Below are 17,772 nucleotides of genomic sequence, written 5' to 3'. Positions count from 1 at the left end.
GAACTTATGTCATTACCAGAAAGAAAGAGAATGTGTCCCTTTAAATCAAAATCTCCAATTAACTGCGAGGAGTGTGTTGAAGAGGGAGGACACAACAAGGGAAGATGAGCGAGAATGAGAGAGAGAGAGAGAGGAAGGCAGACACTGACAGGAGAAGTCTCCGATGCATAGAACACCTGAAGGAGTTGGAGCTGAAGCAGACCGCGAGTCCAGCGAAGTTCAGAACTGCTGTGAGCAGGTGATGGAAGTGGTGGAAGCCCAGCATGTACAAAAAGCCCAAAGCCGAGACAGCTGGAGCGGAAAGCTTGCTGGTGGCATGATCACGAAGCAATCATGGTGGACAGGCTGACTTTTCAACAACGCTGACACCACCAAATGGAGGAAGCAACCAATGGATCAGTTACCCATAGCTGTATCGAGAAGCTGAGAAGGAGAGAGACACTTGCAAGAAACAGACGGCGTGGAAAGTGAACCGAAAAGCACAAGGAAGGAAGGAGGAGATCCCCAGTATCCACAGGCACTGGAAAGGTTCCGCTGCAATACTGGACTCCCATTACAGGAACTGATTCAAAGGATAACAAGAGACTAAATTGCATATTAACAAGAACTGTAAAAGAAGGGAAGACAAATGCAGAAGCACAACCATCAGGAGAAGGTGTCATTCTCCTGGCCTTAGTTGATTAAACTAGTGGTAGGGTCAGTTAATATTAGTTTTGGGCAGCTGACTTATTCCTTTTGGACATTCACTGATGACTCACAAGCAACTTAGTTAGTAAAGTAGGTAGGGAACACCCAATAGTGATAGGGAAAGATAGGCCCTATTCCTATTATTTAATAAAGATATGGGGAAAACGTCCTCAGCCTGTCTGCATCCTTCTTCTGACCCGTACCAGGACCTTTTAGTACAGGTTGCAATATTCCTGCTGGTCTGCTGTGATCTGCTTTGGATCTGGCACATGTGAAACATGTGGACACATTCTTTAAATGCTGTTATTTGTACATTCCACCATGCCAACTTTTATACAAACCCTATGGTTCAGAATTCAGTGTGCCCTGCAGGAGGATGATCATAGCATCAAGACATAATTTTTTGTTTTTGATTCTTTTTTGGAATCCGCAATTTCACATTATGAAACAGCAAGTCCCAATTTGCCAGGCGGGTGAGTGCGGTCCACAAAGAAGCTGAACACAAAGTGCAGGTAAAATTGAATTTTCATTTGCACAAAATCTTTTCAGTGTATCAATCTTATTTCTTCTGAACTTTTCAACAGTGTTTTAGTATATGGTGAGCTCCCCTGTCACTTCCAGTCTTAAGACCCTCCTCCCTCGCATGCAGCATTGCTGGATCTCTAACACAAGTTAAGTAGTGCCAGAGTTTCTTCTTGACGATCAGTCTTGGATTGAAGGGGTTCCCACACACATTCTTCCTACAGCTGTAAATGTTTTCAGAGCCTCCATTGTCCCCTTCTGCCTGCCCTCATCAGAACATCACTCCTGCTTCTCCTCGGCACTATGCTACTTGCTTGTACTTCCTTCAATGGTGGGCTCGACTTCTTCCGATCATGTTTTCACCCCAAACTCCTGCCATTGGCCAAGCTTAACCTCTGCACCTTCCTAATCTGACCAGATAGATGATCTCCCATGATATGATATGAGATTTTATTTGTATCACGGCCATGCATAAGTGTTTCAGAGCGCGACAAAGCAAGGGAGGGGAAGCAAGGGAGGACAAAACAATGATCTTACTAGGCCCAGTGACATTAAGAGCATGCAAGTGCAGGGGAGAGGAAAGGGGGAAAGTGCAAGGGGAAGGGGGAGTGGAAAGTGCTGAACACGTGATAGAACAACAACAGTAGTGCAGCCAGCAGGTGTTATGTTCAAGAATAAGGTGTAGACAACGGGTGTCTGATAAGTGCTGGAAGGTGTGTTGAAGGAGGTGTGTTTCTCTAAAACGTTCTCTTGATATTCTAATAACACCCCCTCCTGGTGTTATTTGACAACCTCTGGATAGGCACCTCCAACCACCTTCTGATATTGATTTCCAACCACCTCCTGATATTTACTTCTAGACACCTCCTGATTCTCACGCCTTTCAACTTGTTGACATTCTCTTCCAACCACCTCCCGATATTCTCCTTCAACCCACCTGCTAATATTCTCCTCCTTCTGCCTGCTCATATTTTCTACCAACCACCTTTTGATACTCTCCTTTCCCCCCTTGTGCTCTTGTTCGCCCTCCAGTCTTCAACATTAACCAAAAGCGTTCATCCTACCTCCTCCAAACTCCTTCCTCTCTCTTCAACTTCCTCCAAACTCCTTTATTTCTCTTTAGCATCCTCCAGACTCCTATATCACTTGCCAATCTCCCCCAAGCTCCTGCCACCAGCTCCCACTCCAACTACTGTGACAAGGTACCCCTGTTTGGCTCTGCACACCAAGGAGGTGACACAGGGAGCAGGGGGGATGTTTGGCCCAGGGTGGTCTGGGTCAGAGACTATGGGCACCTTCCCTTGGTTTGCACCAGATGACAGGGGACAACCACAACACCCCTTTTGGTAGACACTTACCCCAACTACAAGAGCTAAAAGCGCTCTCTAAGCAGACCCAAAGCCCTGAAAGTAAAAGTAAAAGGCTTTGCTTTATCCAGAGCCCATTACAGTCACATAGTGGTAGCAACATTTGCCTTGATACTGTTTAACCTCGACAAGTAGTATCAGAAGGTACTTGACTTCTTTTCTTCAAAGGGTCACTACCACTGTAATTCCCTGGATGCTTGATGACTTCAGGAGCTCTGGATCCCCACACTTGATGCAAAGTTGCAAGGTTGGGATGCTCCATGAGCTTAATTTGTCAATCCATCGCATGTCAACACTCTCAGCACATTTAGAGAGTTTAGATAGGTTACAAGTCACTGCATGCACACTGAGGGAGCTGGAGAGCAGGATCCTGTCAAGGCAGCACTATAGGAGGTCAGGAACGGGAGAGACATTTTAGAAGCATCAACCAATCCCATCCTGTTCAAATTAACAGACATATCTGCAGGTATTCACTGAACGCCCAACCCAGGTGGAGGAGGGAGACGGCTATAAAAACCAGTGGCCCCAGTCAGGCAGTGTAGGCTGGAGGAACAGGTTTGTCAGTGGCTGGAGCTAGAGAGCATTGGTCAAATCAGACATTGAAGAGACAGAAGTTTGCAAAGGTGACAGCACTGGAGAACAGGGGATGAGAGCTAAGAAGATGGAGGAGGTGGTAAAACCGGGAGTGCAGGTGGATGTAGCAATATCAAGAGGAGGAGGCAGTAGTCAGAAGGTGGTGGTAAGACCAAGGAGACAGTAGGAGGTGGTATCCTCTTCTGATGAGTGCTACATAGCAGTGGGGGAGCCAGAGCTGGTTCAAGCCTGTTTTGTGACAATGCCTGGCTCAAGCTCAAGTGCCTTTGTGAAAGAGGAGCCCAACTGGAACCGAGCCAAGCATTACCTCATCCTCTGTTACATTCACAGAGTAAATTAAAGTGACAATGGCACCCAGTGACAGTTAAAAGAACTGCATACAATAATCTATTTGCACGGAGTACTTTGTTTATCTCTTGCCAGGAATTGCATTTTGGTGCAAAACAAAAGATGCAATGGGAGCATTTGTGCTGCAAAATGAAAACTGCTAAATTGCAAGCTATGCAACCAGAAAACCTGGCTTCCACACTTGACCAATCTATGCAATACTGGGCAAATAATTCTACCCAAATGGGTCATAATTTCTATAGCTGCCACAATTGGAATCACTTAGAAGTGTTAAATGTACACTACACATAAAGCCACACTCCTACATTATTAAACTAGAGTATTTGCTCCAAAGATAATGCAAACATAAAAAAAATAGATAATTTATAATGTGCACGCGACATGCTGAAGTATCCCTTAACTTGCTCTTTCATTAATGAGCCATGTTTCACTCGTAAGTAGACAATTTGTGGTGAGCAAGTGGGTTTGCTTGGGGCATTTACTGTATGAAGAACCTACCAGGACAATTACATTTACTCCTCCCTTCTCCACCGGGCTATGGGCAATGGCCATTGGGCTTGCTACACACTACCCAGTTTATCAATGAGGAAATGGGAGGTCACACTGGTCATGAGCAGTGGAGAAATTTACCTAGACATTAAGGTGGAGGTATTTATCTAGACATGAAGCTCCCCACCTGCCACACAGCTCTTTAGTGTTTGTCCTCAGTCTCACAACATCCAGGAAGTGTAGGTGTTGCCTGTTGCTTAAAGGTGTGCCTGCTGAAGGCCTGAGTAGACTAAGACTGAGAAGACCTGGGGTTTAAGTCCATTAGAAATTGTGCACAATAATCCTATCCATGTCCATGTGAAGCAATGCCTCCAAGTAGCTGGCCTTTTTCATGCAGTTTTTTGTTATCTGTCTAAGTCTTGAAAGTTCAGTTGCAGTTATTTAGACTAACCTTATTTTGCATTCTAGTACATGTGGAGTTCCATTCAGGATGGTGATAATGAAGCTTACTCATTCCTTTTGCTTAACATAAAAGTTTGCATATCTTTCAGATTGGTTTATATTGTGATATGTGTACTTTCAAGTCTCTTTATGAAGAGAGCACACACCCTGACGCTCATCGAACTGCACTGGCTCCCACTGCAAGCCCGAACCATCTTGAAATCCTACTGCCAAGCTGTCACCCTAAAGTCCCTAAGCGAGAAATTCAGCATCTCCGTTGGCCTATGATCCTCCGATAGTGCAGAAAGGAAAACAAAAGAAGTCAGGCCTTCTTTGGCTACAACCCAAGACTCTGGAACCTCCCCCAGAGGTTATCATCTGACTCACCCCTCACTTCTATAGTTCAGGAAGGATCTAAAGACCCTACTCTTCAGGAAATGGCTCATCCCTAACACCTAGGTCCACGCAACGTCCACTCTTCATCCTACCTGAGACTGTTTCCTCCTATGGTTGCTTGTAGATCCATTGTTGGCAAATTGCCCTCCCTCCCCTGTTCGATCCCCATTCTGTTGTTTCTCTGCAGGCTAACCTTGTTCTTCCCCCATGATGGTAAAGCACTCTGTTGCTTCCCGAAGCTAGGTCTGCACTCAATAATTACCCTGATAATAATAATCATAATAATAATAATAAAGAACATTATTTTATCTCTTTAAAATTCTACATTAACACACATTTATATCAAGCAGAGATGAGAAGATATGCGGTCACGTGTCTAAAGTGCAGAATGGGGTCAAATACCATGTTACAGAACGTGTGTCATCCTGGACAAATAATTTTATTTCACTGCACCATATTGCCTAAAATTGGGTTGCCAGCTGTAGGTTTTCTGTTATGGGGCAGGGACAGGGAGACAGGGAGACAGGATATCATGTATGTTTATGTTGTGGGGTGTGGGATCTAGGGAAGAGGATATCAAGTATTGTGTTTTTGCTGTAGGGGTTGAGAAGGCAGCCTGACAGGCATGGGTTTTGTGTTTGAGGGTGGAGAGGCAGGCGTCACGATAGTCAACTTTTGCCGGCTCGACTCACATTTGACTCTTAGAGCCAAGCCAGGGCCCATGGCTTGGCTGTACCCATACATTCTCTGGCTCCCCTATCTCTGGTGATACAGACGGGGTGGAGATAAAAACATATTTTGGTGAAGGTGATAAAGTGAAGGTGGTAACATCTAGCGCAAAGGAGACTGTGGTAACCTCAGGTCATGAAAGTCATACAGAGGAGGTAGATGTTGAAATATCAGGGGGTAAAACGTAGATAGTGGAGATGGTGGTAACATCTTGTGTGAAGGGATGTTGATGCTCGGAGCTGCAGATGGCAGAAAGTAGATGGCAGTACCTGCCTGAGTGAAGGAGTAGGTGGGATAGAGACAGTGAGGAGGCAATAACATCTAGAGAGGCGAAGGGGAAGAAATCAGCAGGTGAACTTATTGGATAAGAGAAGGAGATAACATTAGTAGGCAACAACATTCAGAAAAAAGAGGAAGGTAGCCCTGCAACCCATTAAGACACCAGAAGGTAGAGGAGGAATCAGTGATATGATATAAGTCATCATTTATAACGTGCCTGTACACAAGTGTTTCTAGGCGCGACAAGACAAGGAAGGGGAGACCAAGGGAGGGCAAAACAAACAATCTTACTAGGCCTTGTGTCATTCAGATCCTGCAAGTGCGGGTGAGGGGAGAAGAGAAGTGCCAGGGGGAAAGAGGGGGAGAGTGCAATAGGTAAGCTTGAGTAAGTGCTGCCGGGGTGGCAGACTCAGAGGGTGGCGAGGTAACCAATTAGCGCAGCAGGCAGGTACATCAGCAGGGGAGAGAGAGAGAAAAATCAGAAGCGAAAAGGAAGGCCTTGAGTTTCTTCCAGAACGTTAGGTGGTCCTGCTCAAGTTTGAGAGAGGCAGGGAGGCAGTTCCAGAGGGAGGCCCCAGCGGAGGACAGAGTTCTTCCCCCACTCTCTGCCTGGAGAAGCATCTGACCCTCATAGAGTTGGAGGTAGATAAGCAGAGGGCTTGAGAAGGAAAATGCTTAGGAAGATAGAGTTAGATGCAGTGTGGTCCCCAGCCCCAGAAAGCCTTGTGGATAATGCAGAGGTTCTTGAACATGATCAGTGCAGCCACCGGGAGCCAGTGGAGATATTTCAGGGCTGGATAGATACAATCCCTGGGCTTGAGGCCAAGGACAAGTCTCTCAGTCCTGTCCTGGATTAGTTGCAAAGGGCGAACTCTGGAGACAGTGAGCTTCCGGGGGAAAGTGAGAAAATAAAGAATACCTCTGTGGTGGGGCAGCTGGGAGTGGGACTTCTTAGAGATGTCTGTGATGTGAGGAGAGAAGGAGAGGGTGGAGTCGAAGATGACACCAAGGTTTTTAGCCTAGCAAGAAGGTGCAGGTAGAGGGCCCAAGGAGGGCGGCCAGAGTGAGAGAAGAAAAGCGGGAGCAGGGGTCCCAATGAGAAGCATCTCAGTCTTACTGGCATTAAGGCAGAGATCGTTGGATACATGCCATTCCTGAATTGCGGATAGACATTCAGGAATGAGCGAGAGAGAAGAGGCGACTGAGGGGAGCCTGAAGGAGAGCTGAGTGCCATCCGCATAACACTGAAAGGTAGGAGAGAAGGTAGAGATGAGGTGGGGAAGAGGTGGAAAGTAAAGGTTGAAGAGCCAGGGTGAGAGGTTAGAACCCTGGGGAACAGACCATTCTATTTGTTTCTGCCTTTGCTCCCCCCCCCTGCTGATCTGCTCTCTCTTGGCATTTTGCACCTGGCCACTCTCTGTCACCTGGGCCCAGGTACCTGCTCACCCCGTCACCCTCCTGCACTGCCTCCTGGCCACCCCTTGCAGAGGGGTCTGTATCTATACCCATACAGTTCCCACCCACCCCCATTTTCTCCTTTTTCTGCACTTATCAGACTTACTCAGTCTGCTGCCTTAAACAAAGCACTTGCCACTTGCTGGCTGCCCAACCACTGTTTATTGGCTCTATTATCTGTTAATTTGTATTTATTATTATTTATCTGTTCTCCTCTGCTCTGCACTTTCCACTTTCCCCCTTCCATGCACTTTTCCCCTTTCCCTTTCCCATGCACTTGCGTGTTTTCAATGTCACTGGGCCTAGTAAGATCATTGTTGTGTTCTCCCCTGTTCCCCTCCCTTGCCTTGTCGCGCTCTGAAACACTTGTGTATAAGCGCGATACAAATAAAATATCATATATCATATCATAACATCACAAGTGGAGAGAGAGGTGGTGGAGAGAAAGTACCTCAATTGGACCTGGGAGGGTCCATCGGAGAGGAAGGCCAAAGGCATAGCATAAAACCAGAGAGGTGAGAAGGGAGGATGCAAAAGGGGCCCCAGTTAGGTCAAGCCTAAGAAAACATCTCTCCAGCTCTCCCCGATGGCTACTTCTGCTAACCTGTCTGCTGGCCAGAATATTCTGCAAAGTTATCCTGGGGTAGTGGTGGTTTGCAACCGGTCTAGGCTCCTTTCCTGACCAGAGCCTCCTCTTCGGTCACCTTACTCTCTCTGCAGCCTCCAGCTAGCGGGTTGCTCTCTCTTGCTATGGCACAGCATAGCTCCGCCCCTCCAGGACAGGTCTGCAGAGGATCGCCTCTGCGTATCAGGAATTCTCCATCCTCCGTAGGAGCCAGGCATGATGACTTCCTCTCTCAAGGTCTCTACCCATTCACAGTTCTTATTGGGTGCACGTATGTCATCACGTATGTCAATCAAGAAAGGTGTGTCCTTCTTCCTTTACAGCGGCCTCCAGATGACAGTCAGCATTACCTCAAGGCAACAGGGAGGATTCCTGGTCTTTGTAGTTGAAATGTGAGAAAACCCAGATGACTGTTGTTTACATGTAGTCTTGACTTTACATTTGCAACTCATAGCTGGCTTTCAATTATATGTTTTTAGACAACGGAAGTGTACGAGTTAGAAATAGGATAAGCCCCTTTTACTTTATTCCGTGGCAAATCTCTTTCTCCATATGGATACAATATAATTACTCACTTGGTTTATAGTTTCTATTCCTCGGGCAACACACCTCAGGGTTGTTTGTTCTCAAAGACATTTTTCTCAAGGATACTTAATCACTTACAGGGCTCATAACCCATTAACTCATGGTGGCAAGTCAGTGGTCTTCACACTAATGGATTACTGGGTTGCACCAATTAATCTTTCATGATATTCCAGACGCCTGCTTACACCATAAACTACCTTCTTGCCTATGTAGGCACATACCCTGCTTCAAGGTGTTATATTATGCATTTTTAGTGATTGCTGGCATAGCTGCATTTAGGTGCCGCCTTTGTTCATTTCATTTTTAGTCATTGCTGGGATAGTTGCATTTAGGTGCCGCCTTTGTTCATTGCATTTCTAGTCATTGCTGGGATAGTAGCATTTAGGTGCCGCCTTTGTTCATTTCATTTTTAGTCATTGCTGGGATAGTTGCATTTAGGTGCCGCCTTTGTTCATTGCATTTCTAGTCATTGCTGGGATAGTAGCATTTAGGTGCCGGCTTTGCTCATTGCATTTTTAGTCATTGCTGGGATAGTTGCATTTAGGTGACGCCTTTGTTCAATGCATTTTTAGTAATTGCTGGGATAGTTGCATTTAGGTGCCGCCTTTGCTCAATGCATTTTTAGTCATTGCTGGGATAGTTGCATTTAGGTGCCGCCTTTGCTCATTGCATTTTTAGTCATTGCTGGGATAGTTGCATTTAGGTGCCGCCTTTGTTCAATGCATTTTTAGTCATTGCTGGGATAGTTGCATTTAGGTGCCGCCGTTGTTCATTGTATTCTTAATCATTGTTGTGATAGTTGCATTTAGGTGCCGCCTCTGTTCTTTGCATTTTTAGTCATTGACGGGATTGCAGCACTTAGGTGCCATTGCTACCCGCCTCCCAACATGTGCATTACTACGTTTTGCCTTATATACATACTCTTTTCCCTACTCTGGACCACTCTCGCTAGTAACATAACAATGGCCCAAGCCAACGCCACACCCTGTAACCTTCAAGAGAGAAATATGCGATTTAGAGCGAGACTACCGCGTCTGTACGACCTCAAAAACAAAAGAACTAGACCCTTTGGTTCGTCACTAACTCCAACTGCCTTTGACTCCAACCCTTCTGCCCTAGCTGCAGAAAGACGCCTTAAAATACACTCTGACCTCATTCACAACCAGAAGAGACCTAATCTTCCTAATCTCAGACCTACCCAAAAAATAATCTCTACTCCCACTTTATCAGGAGCCCTCATCAATGCGAGGCCCCTCATAGCACACAATATGGAAATTGCCGACATACTGGCCATGGACAACTTAGATATCCCAGCTATCACTGAGACCTGGCTCCATGATGCTGCTGGCCCCGCACGCATGATTGCCATACCAGGCAACTGCAACATACTAAGAGTCGATAGGCCTAACTCTAGGGGAGGTGGTCTAGCCATCATTGCCAAAACGAAATTAGCTGTAAGGCTCACCCCACACCCAGCTATCACATCCTGTGAACTTCTTTTTGCTAAAATACCTACTTCTAACAACAGTACACTGACTGTCCTTCTGGTGTATAGACGACCAGGCCCATTAGGTAACTTTGCGGAAGACCTATCTAGCTTCCTTACGAATTTGATCAAAGACACCACGCAGCTCCTGCTACTAGGCGACTTTAACCTGGGATTCAATGACGATACGGACAAACAGTCCCTTTCCATCCAATCAATCCTAGTAGATCACGGCCTCACCCAAAAAGTCTCAGCCCCTACCCATATAAAAGGATGGACATTAGATTGGATAGCTAACCAAAATTGCGACACTACCATCTCTAACATCTTACCACAAACGTGGACTGACCACCACCTCATCTGCTTCTCATCCACCATAGAGCCACCTAAACTAGATAAGCTTGAAACAGCACCACCGATGCCTACTAGAAGCAAAAAAGAAATCACAGCTGAAAAACTACTTCCACTCCTCCTACCAGCCCTCACTGCTAGCGCTATTAATTCTGACCCTAATACGCTAGTAGAGACATTCAACAACACCATGTCCAAAGCATTGGATACTATTGCCCCGATCAAATTGTGCAAAAGTAAACGAGAATCTCATCTCAACTCATGGTTCACCCCCCACCTCAAAGAATTACGGATCCAAAAATGTAAACTCCAAGCTATTTGGAGGCATACACCTTCAGTTGAGAATAAAACTTTACTCGACAACCTTGCCAAAAAATATAAGAAGGAAATAATCCAAACTAAAAAGAATACATTTAATGAGAGAATTAGCAAAGCCAACTCCAACTCCAAAGAACTCTTCTCCATCCTCCGGGAAATGGAAAACCCAATCATACCTATAGATAATGTCCCCAAGGACAAACAATGGTGCACTAGCATCCGAAATGCTTTAGCTAATAAAATTACAACCCTACCAACGAAAATTGCAAAGAAGAAAGCTTCCCTGAATCCCACTGGTACCCATACCTCCCACATAGCAGATACACCTAGAACAGTCACTCAAACTGCAAACCATTCAGATTTTCCAACATATCCATACTGGAAACTGAAAAGGTGATATTATCCCTGAAACCATCTAACTGCCAAGGTGACAGTTGCCCAGCACATGTTATTAAGGATGCAGCTAGAGACCTAGCGCCCTTCATCTCCAAATTAATAAACTCATCCTTCAGATCCAATACTGTACCCACCAACCTCAAAGAATCCTGGGTTCTGCCTCTCCTTAAAAAACAGACCCTCGACCCAGCCATCCCGACCAACTATAGGCCCATTACCACGGTCCCATTTCTCCTTAAAATAATTGACAGAGTAGCCTACCTCCAGATCCAAAGTTATCTGGAGACAAACCAACTACTAGGAACCCGCCAATCTGGCTTCAGACCATTACATGGCACTGAAATGGCCCGAATCGACCTCAAGACACAAATCGACGAGTTGAAGGATAAAGGTAAAACAGCCATGCTCCTCCTCCTTGATTTATCGGCGGCCTTCGACCTAGTGGACCACACAGTGTTATGCAACCATCTAGCGTCCGCTGCCCATTTCTCAAGTGAAGCTATAGCTTGGGTACAATCCTTCCTAACCAACCGTACGATGAGAGTGTTCTCCTCCTTAGCCTCTTAGGACCCAATACATATCACCTGTGGCATCCCACAAGGTTCATGTGTCCCCCCCACTATGTACAATATCTTCACTAAGCCACTCTTCGACAAACTTGACAGATTGGGGGTAACTTACACCAATTATGCGGACGATACGCAGATCCTCTTACCACTATCTGGCAACTTTGTTGAAGACACAGCTCTAGTAAACAAGATTTACCTCATAATTCAGGCATGGATGGCCTCTCACGGCCTCTGCCTGAATGACGATAAAACAGAGATACTGATCCTGGGTTCCGACTCCAACGTCAAAAAACTTAGCCCCAACTATCGCGCCTTCAATATAGACGGCAATATAATTAAAGTGGCAACAGAGGTAAAAACACTAGGTTTCTACCTCGACTCCACTTTATCTCTTAAAAAACAAGTCAATTCCCTGGATTCCTCCACAGCCTATACCTGCAAACTAATCAGGGCCTGCAGACCCTACTTGTCTGAAACCAATCGTATCACTCTAGACAATGCCCTAGTAATGTCCAAATTGGATTACTGTAATGCCCTATATGCGGGTGCTAATAAAACTGTCACAAACAAATTGCAAATACTGCAGAATAATGCTCTCAGAGCAGCCTTGGACATACCCCGCAGAGCACACATATCCAACATTAGGAAAGATAACCATTGGTTAAATATCAATGACAGAGTTCTCCTTAAAACGCTATCGCTTACACATAAAGGATTGAACAACACTGCACCCCCATACATTTTGGCTAAACTGACCCGAAAATCCTCTACTCACCACACCAGAGCCTCTAACCACTCCCTACTTGAAATTCCCAGATTTAGACTAACTAAAGCAGGTGGAGCAAGCTTCCCTGTCAGAGCTGCCTATGCCTGGAATGCACTCCCTACGGCACTAAGAGCTAACCTACCCATCTCCAGATTCAGATGTAAGGTGAAAAGTTGGCTCTGGACCAACAACAATTAACTTACTGAACCCAGTCCTATCATTGCGCAGAACCACCTTGATTCTTCTGACATCAGACCAATGAGAGGGATGCACTTTTTTTGCTTTTCATGTATATTTGTATATCTGTATTGTATATATGTTAATAACTTACATAATGCATCCTCTGTATGTATCCTCTGTATGTATGTAACCTAAGCCTAAGTATTCTTGTAACCGCTGCGCCCGGCTACCCCTGGGTTTGGAGCGCATTATCACATAATAAACTAAACTAAACTAAACTTATCTCTTCTCTATGACTTTTCTATTGTTTCAGGAATTTAAAAAAACATTTTTTTAAGTGACAATTTGTCAATCACATGTTATTATGAATACATGATATCATATGTTTATACATTTCTTTCAAATGTATTGTTCCCATAATTCCTGACCATGACGTTGCAAATCTCTGATTGAAACCCTTTATGTGGTATGTTTGGTTTGCTTCAATCTTTATACTTGTTAATTTGTATTTTTTCTGTAATGTGATACATATTTGTTGTTATGTTTACAATGACATCTCACAGCCCTGATAACGACCAGGTGGTCGAAACACGTGTCGGCTGTTTTTTGACAAGAAATAAAATTGGCTACTTAAGCCAAGAAGACAAAATTTGTGTTCTTTGGACAAAACATTTACATTTAACAAATGTGCTTTGTGGACATCGAACTTAAAGACATAGGGCCTCATTACGAGTTTGGAGGCAGCCATTCCCTTATTAAGGGCATGGCTGCCTCCAAACTCGGTTCTGGGTCTGTGGTCCCTGAATGGGGAAATACTGGGCCATTCCAACCTTGGAGGACCCGGTATTTCCCCATTCAGGGAACACATACCCATTCCCATTTGAGCCCCCATAGGGCTAAATGGGAATGGGAAGGGAGCTAATAATGGGCCCATTGTTCACTCCCTGGTCCCCTCGCGTGACCCGCAAAAGACGTCTGGTCTGACCAGACGTCCACAGCGGGTCCCGCAAGGGAACCTCGTAATAGGGCAGAATGGGTTAGAACCTTTACCAGCGCCGTTAAACCCATTCCGCCTGGGTCGTAATGAGGCCCATAGACCAGTTGTAACATTTGCATCCAGAGCGCGAGCTGTTATCTCAAAACACAATTCTTTAGATATTTTAGAGATTCCTCCTCCAGGATTTTTTCCCGTTTCACATACCAAGTGTAGCATTTAGATTTCCTTCCCGACCTTCCACCAAGAGTGAAGATCCTCAACTTGCCCACATTGATTTTTAAGCCATTGGCTTCAATGTATAGTTCCAAGTCATTAAGTTAAGTTGGCGTTGTAAATCAATCTGGGTCTGATCCATCAGAATAAAATCATCTGTATATAGAAGTCGATTTATAGAGTCACCTGCAAGAGATGGTGGAAAGCATCTGGGGTTCACGAAAGCTGTATCGATATCGGAGATGAACATGCTAAAGATAACCGGGGCCTACATCGTTGCCTGAGCCCATTCTCTGTTCCGATTGGGTGGGACAAGTTACCAGCACTATCCAATCTTATTGCAATTGTTGGTTTGGAATGTAGCACCTGTTTGGGTTGAAGTATGCTATTCGGGCAGCCCCAGCCAACACATTTTGACCATAGAATACATCCACTCTGTCAAATGCTTGGGCAAGTTCAATAGATGCCAAGTATATTTGATTTTTTGCCTTCCGTTTAGCCCTTATTTTTTTGTCACAAGTTTATTATCAACAAATTGAGGGCCGTCTCTATACTCTTCACGAAGCCGTCTTGCCAGATGTCCCAGTAATTTTTAGAGGCGCTCCATTCTATTAGATCTTTTAGGATTACTGCGACAAAAAGTTTACCAATAACGTCCAATAGGGCGATAGGCCTGAAATTAACAGGGTTATACCTATCGCCCTTTTAAAAAATTGGTTCAATGAATGGGACCATGAATTAGGTATCCTCTCTGTTGTTTTGATTTGGAGAAATAATTCCGCGATGAATGAGGCCCATTCCTCGGGATCGGACTTTAACATTTTGTTTGTAATGCCGTCCGAGCCGGCTGCTCTGGATGCACTAGCAGAGCTTATCAAAGTCAAAATCTTGCCTTTATCGATGTTAAATAGCCAGAGATCTGAAAAGACAGGAGTTTTCAACCACTCCACTAGCCCATGTAGTGCAAACAGTGCCTTATAATAGTCGGCCCAATTTTCAGCCGGCACCACGTTACAAAAAGCGGATGATTATCAGCTTCTCTTTGAATCATAAGGTGTTTATGCGAGCTGAGCCCGTTTTTATGGGCTTGCTTATACATTTTGATTTCTTCTTTGCAGTTTGTTAAGTCGTTTTTACCCAGCCGCCTCACTTGTCTACAGAGGTTTAATTTCTTGATTGCCACCTCTGGATCAAAGGTATGACATGTCACAAATGTAGACTTCAAGCCCCAAGATCTTTTTCAGCAAATTTGGAAAGGACAGCCGTGTAGTGTTCTGGCTTTCTTACATCTATCGTCCCACTAGCTTGTTTTTCCTTCATAACCTTTGTCATTCTTACAATATTCTCTGGAATGATTTTGAGCCTTGAGAGACCTGTGTTTATTTCTATGTGCAGCCTTGTTTATGTCAGTTTATGCTTAGGCCAGTGATCAGAGGAGACTTTTAAGATGTTATGATCGCTGTCCTGTGTTTTCACAACCTCCATCAACTTTGGTTTGATTCCCAGTTGGCCTATCGGTGGACAGTGGTTGATGGGACTGGCCATGTGCTATGAGCGAGGGTTTGACTTTGTCAGTTCACTAGCATCCCACTCTGACACCATCTATGGTGAACCAGAAGAAAGACTCAGACTACAATGGGTTATGATATAGATTGGTTTTTTTCAAAATAAAAGAAGAAGGCTTAACTGGCCTTATAATTTAAGGGTGCTCATCATAGTCCAAAATAAAGAGCACTGAGTCCAAATTCATATTCACTAACTGGCCCCACCACTTTAGAAAAACCTAACTAAAAAGAGAAGGAGGCTTTTAGAACAGCCTCAGCATGGGCTTCTGCCTGGCCCAGTTCTTAGAAGACTTATTAACAGTCTCAAAGTACTGTTCAAAAGTGTTTAGACTATGTACAGTCCTCGTGTTTAGTTTGTCGATTTAAAATTCTGTATATAGCTCCTCTGTTTACCACTGATTAAATCCCTCCAGGATTTCTTTGGTTCTTTATCCAACAGTAAAAATCCTTCTAGGAATTCTTTAAATATAGTTTTCAGTATTTCACTTTTGCAGCACTAGGACTCCCCAAAGTCTGGTGGCTCTTAGGTAAAAAAATATTGGTTTTCTATCCAATTATTGTAATGCTTTTGTTGGCTTCTAAAGCCTTGATATGAAACACACGTGCACCTTCCACTCTGTGATTCATAGGACGTGTGTGCATAGAATTCTCTCACTTTTGGATATTGTAAACAGCTTCCCCAGGCTTCACAGACAGAATTCATATTGCTTGTATTCTGCTTTACTTGGGTTGTATGCCCATTCCACTCTTTCCGGCTTATATGCTGACAGCAAATTCTCCAACCTTGATATGCACCATTCACATCTTTCTCACCTCATTTTACTTGGGTCTGATACTTGTCCATTTCCTCAGCTCCTTGCACTGGAACGGCTTTGGCCTTGATTCCACAAGTTACAACACTTGCTGTCATTTCACAGTGGGAGCATTTGCTTCCCTTTTCATACTCTTCTCCTGAACACTGACACTCACTGACTGGAGCTCAGGGACTCAGGCTCCTTGCTTTCCCATAGTTTCAGCATCTGTTGCTGGCCGCTTGGCCCACCACTTTGCCCTATTGGTGGCACCACCAGGATAGCCAGCTTGCATCCTGTCTAGGCTCCTTTCCTGACCTGAGCCTCTTGTTCGGTCAGCGTACCTGCTTCATAGCCTCCAGCTAGCGGGTCTCTCTCACTATGGCACCGCTGGCTCTGCATAGATCCACCCCTCCAGGACGTGTCTACAGAAGGTCGCCTCTGGGTATTGGGGATTCTCCTCCCTCAGGTGGAGTCATGCACAATAACTCGCTCTCTCAAGGTCTCTTGCCATTCTTACTTCTGATTGGGTTTACGTATATCATCACAATCAAGAAAGGTGTGTCTTACTTCCTTTATGGTGGCCTCCGGATGACAGTCAGCATTACCTGAAGCCAACAGGAGGAGGATCCCTGGTCTTTGTAGTTGAAATGTGAGAGACACTAGTTCATTCAGGTCCCATATAGGTCGGACACAGTAGTCCTTTCAGGGAGGTTTTCATTGGAGTGAGAATCCTTATCTCTGAGAGGGGAGTCACTCCCAGTGAGGTCCCATGTGCCTAGACCCCTAGGGAGGGTTTTGCAGAACGGGCTCGCCTCCCTAGCCTCCCAGGGGGTGGATCGCCTCTAGGGAGAAGGGATGAATTGTCAAGATTTGTCACAGAGGACCAATAGCTTCTGTTTAGGCCCTGCATTTACTTTCAAACTTGGGTCTGGAGTCAGACCCTTTGCAATCAAGTTGGTTAATGTTTTTTTTTTCTTTTCCTTCATCTTCAAGTGCACCATCAAACCTAGTTCTTCAGAATTCCAGCACTTGTGGCTGTTTGCATGATACACTTGGAAGGATTTTTGATTACCACCCTGTTGTACTTGTAATTCAGGTCAGTAAGAATTTGTGGGATTCAGCCTTTCTCAGGTGATTGTTGGCTTCCTAGCTTAAGCAATCGGGTGTATCTCCATAGGGTTTAACATCTTCCAGTGCTCACTTCTGTATGTCCCGTGAACAGATGGAGAACATAGAGTGGGCAAATATCATGAATCTGCATTTTTCCTTTGAGATCCCTATCAGTACTTGAAAGGCACTGATACCCTAACTATGAAAATGTTACAAAAGAATTAATAAAAATAGGTGATTAGGATAACAATGAGTTTTAAAAATATACCATAACTTCTAGCCATGAAAGCAAATAGTGACAGTAAAAATTGACAAATTCATGGTCCGGGAAAAAAGTGATAACAAGTAAAACAGATCAAGAGATATCAAAATATCTCTAGGAGAGAAAAGTAAAGCTCAAAGGTAGTCCCAAAAAGGTAAGCCTCCTTAATCAGGAAACATCCACTGACAAATGAAAATATGAATGAAAATGGTTCCTATGAGAAGAGGAATAGGGATGGAGGGTCTAAC

At 44.7% G+C, this 17,772-nt stretch overlaps 1 protein-coding gene across 1 annotated transcript in view; it reads right to left on the bottom strand.

The window, feature by feature from the left end:
* The window catches only part of LOC138578694 (lactoperoxidase-like), a 513,803-nt gene that overhangs the window by 12,134 nt on the left and 483,897 nt on the right, over positions 1 to 17,772 (bottom strand). The gene's annotated exons all lie outside the window — the stretch shown is intronic.

This window comes from Ambystoma mexicanum, chromosome 1p (genome assembly GCF_040938575.1).
Source record: "Ambystoma mexicanum isolate Mex_15411 chromosome 1p, UKY_AmexF1_1, whole genome shotgun sequence".
NCBI classification, from domain to species: Eukaryota; Metazoa; Chordata; class Amphibia; order Caudata; family Ambystomatidae; genus Ambystoma; species Ambystoma mexicanum.
Note: the sequence above shows the minus strand (reverse complement) of the source record. Positions and strands in the feature narration are given on the sequence as shown.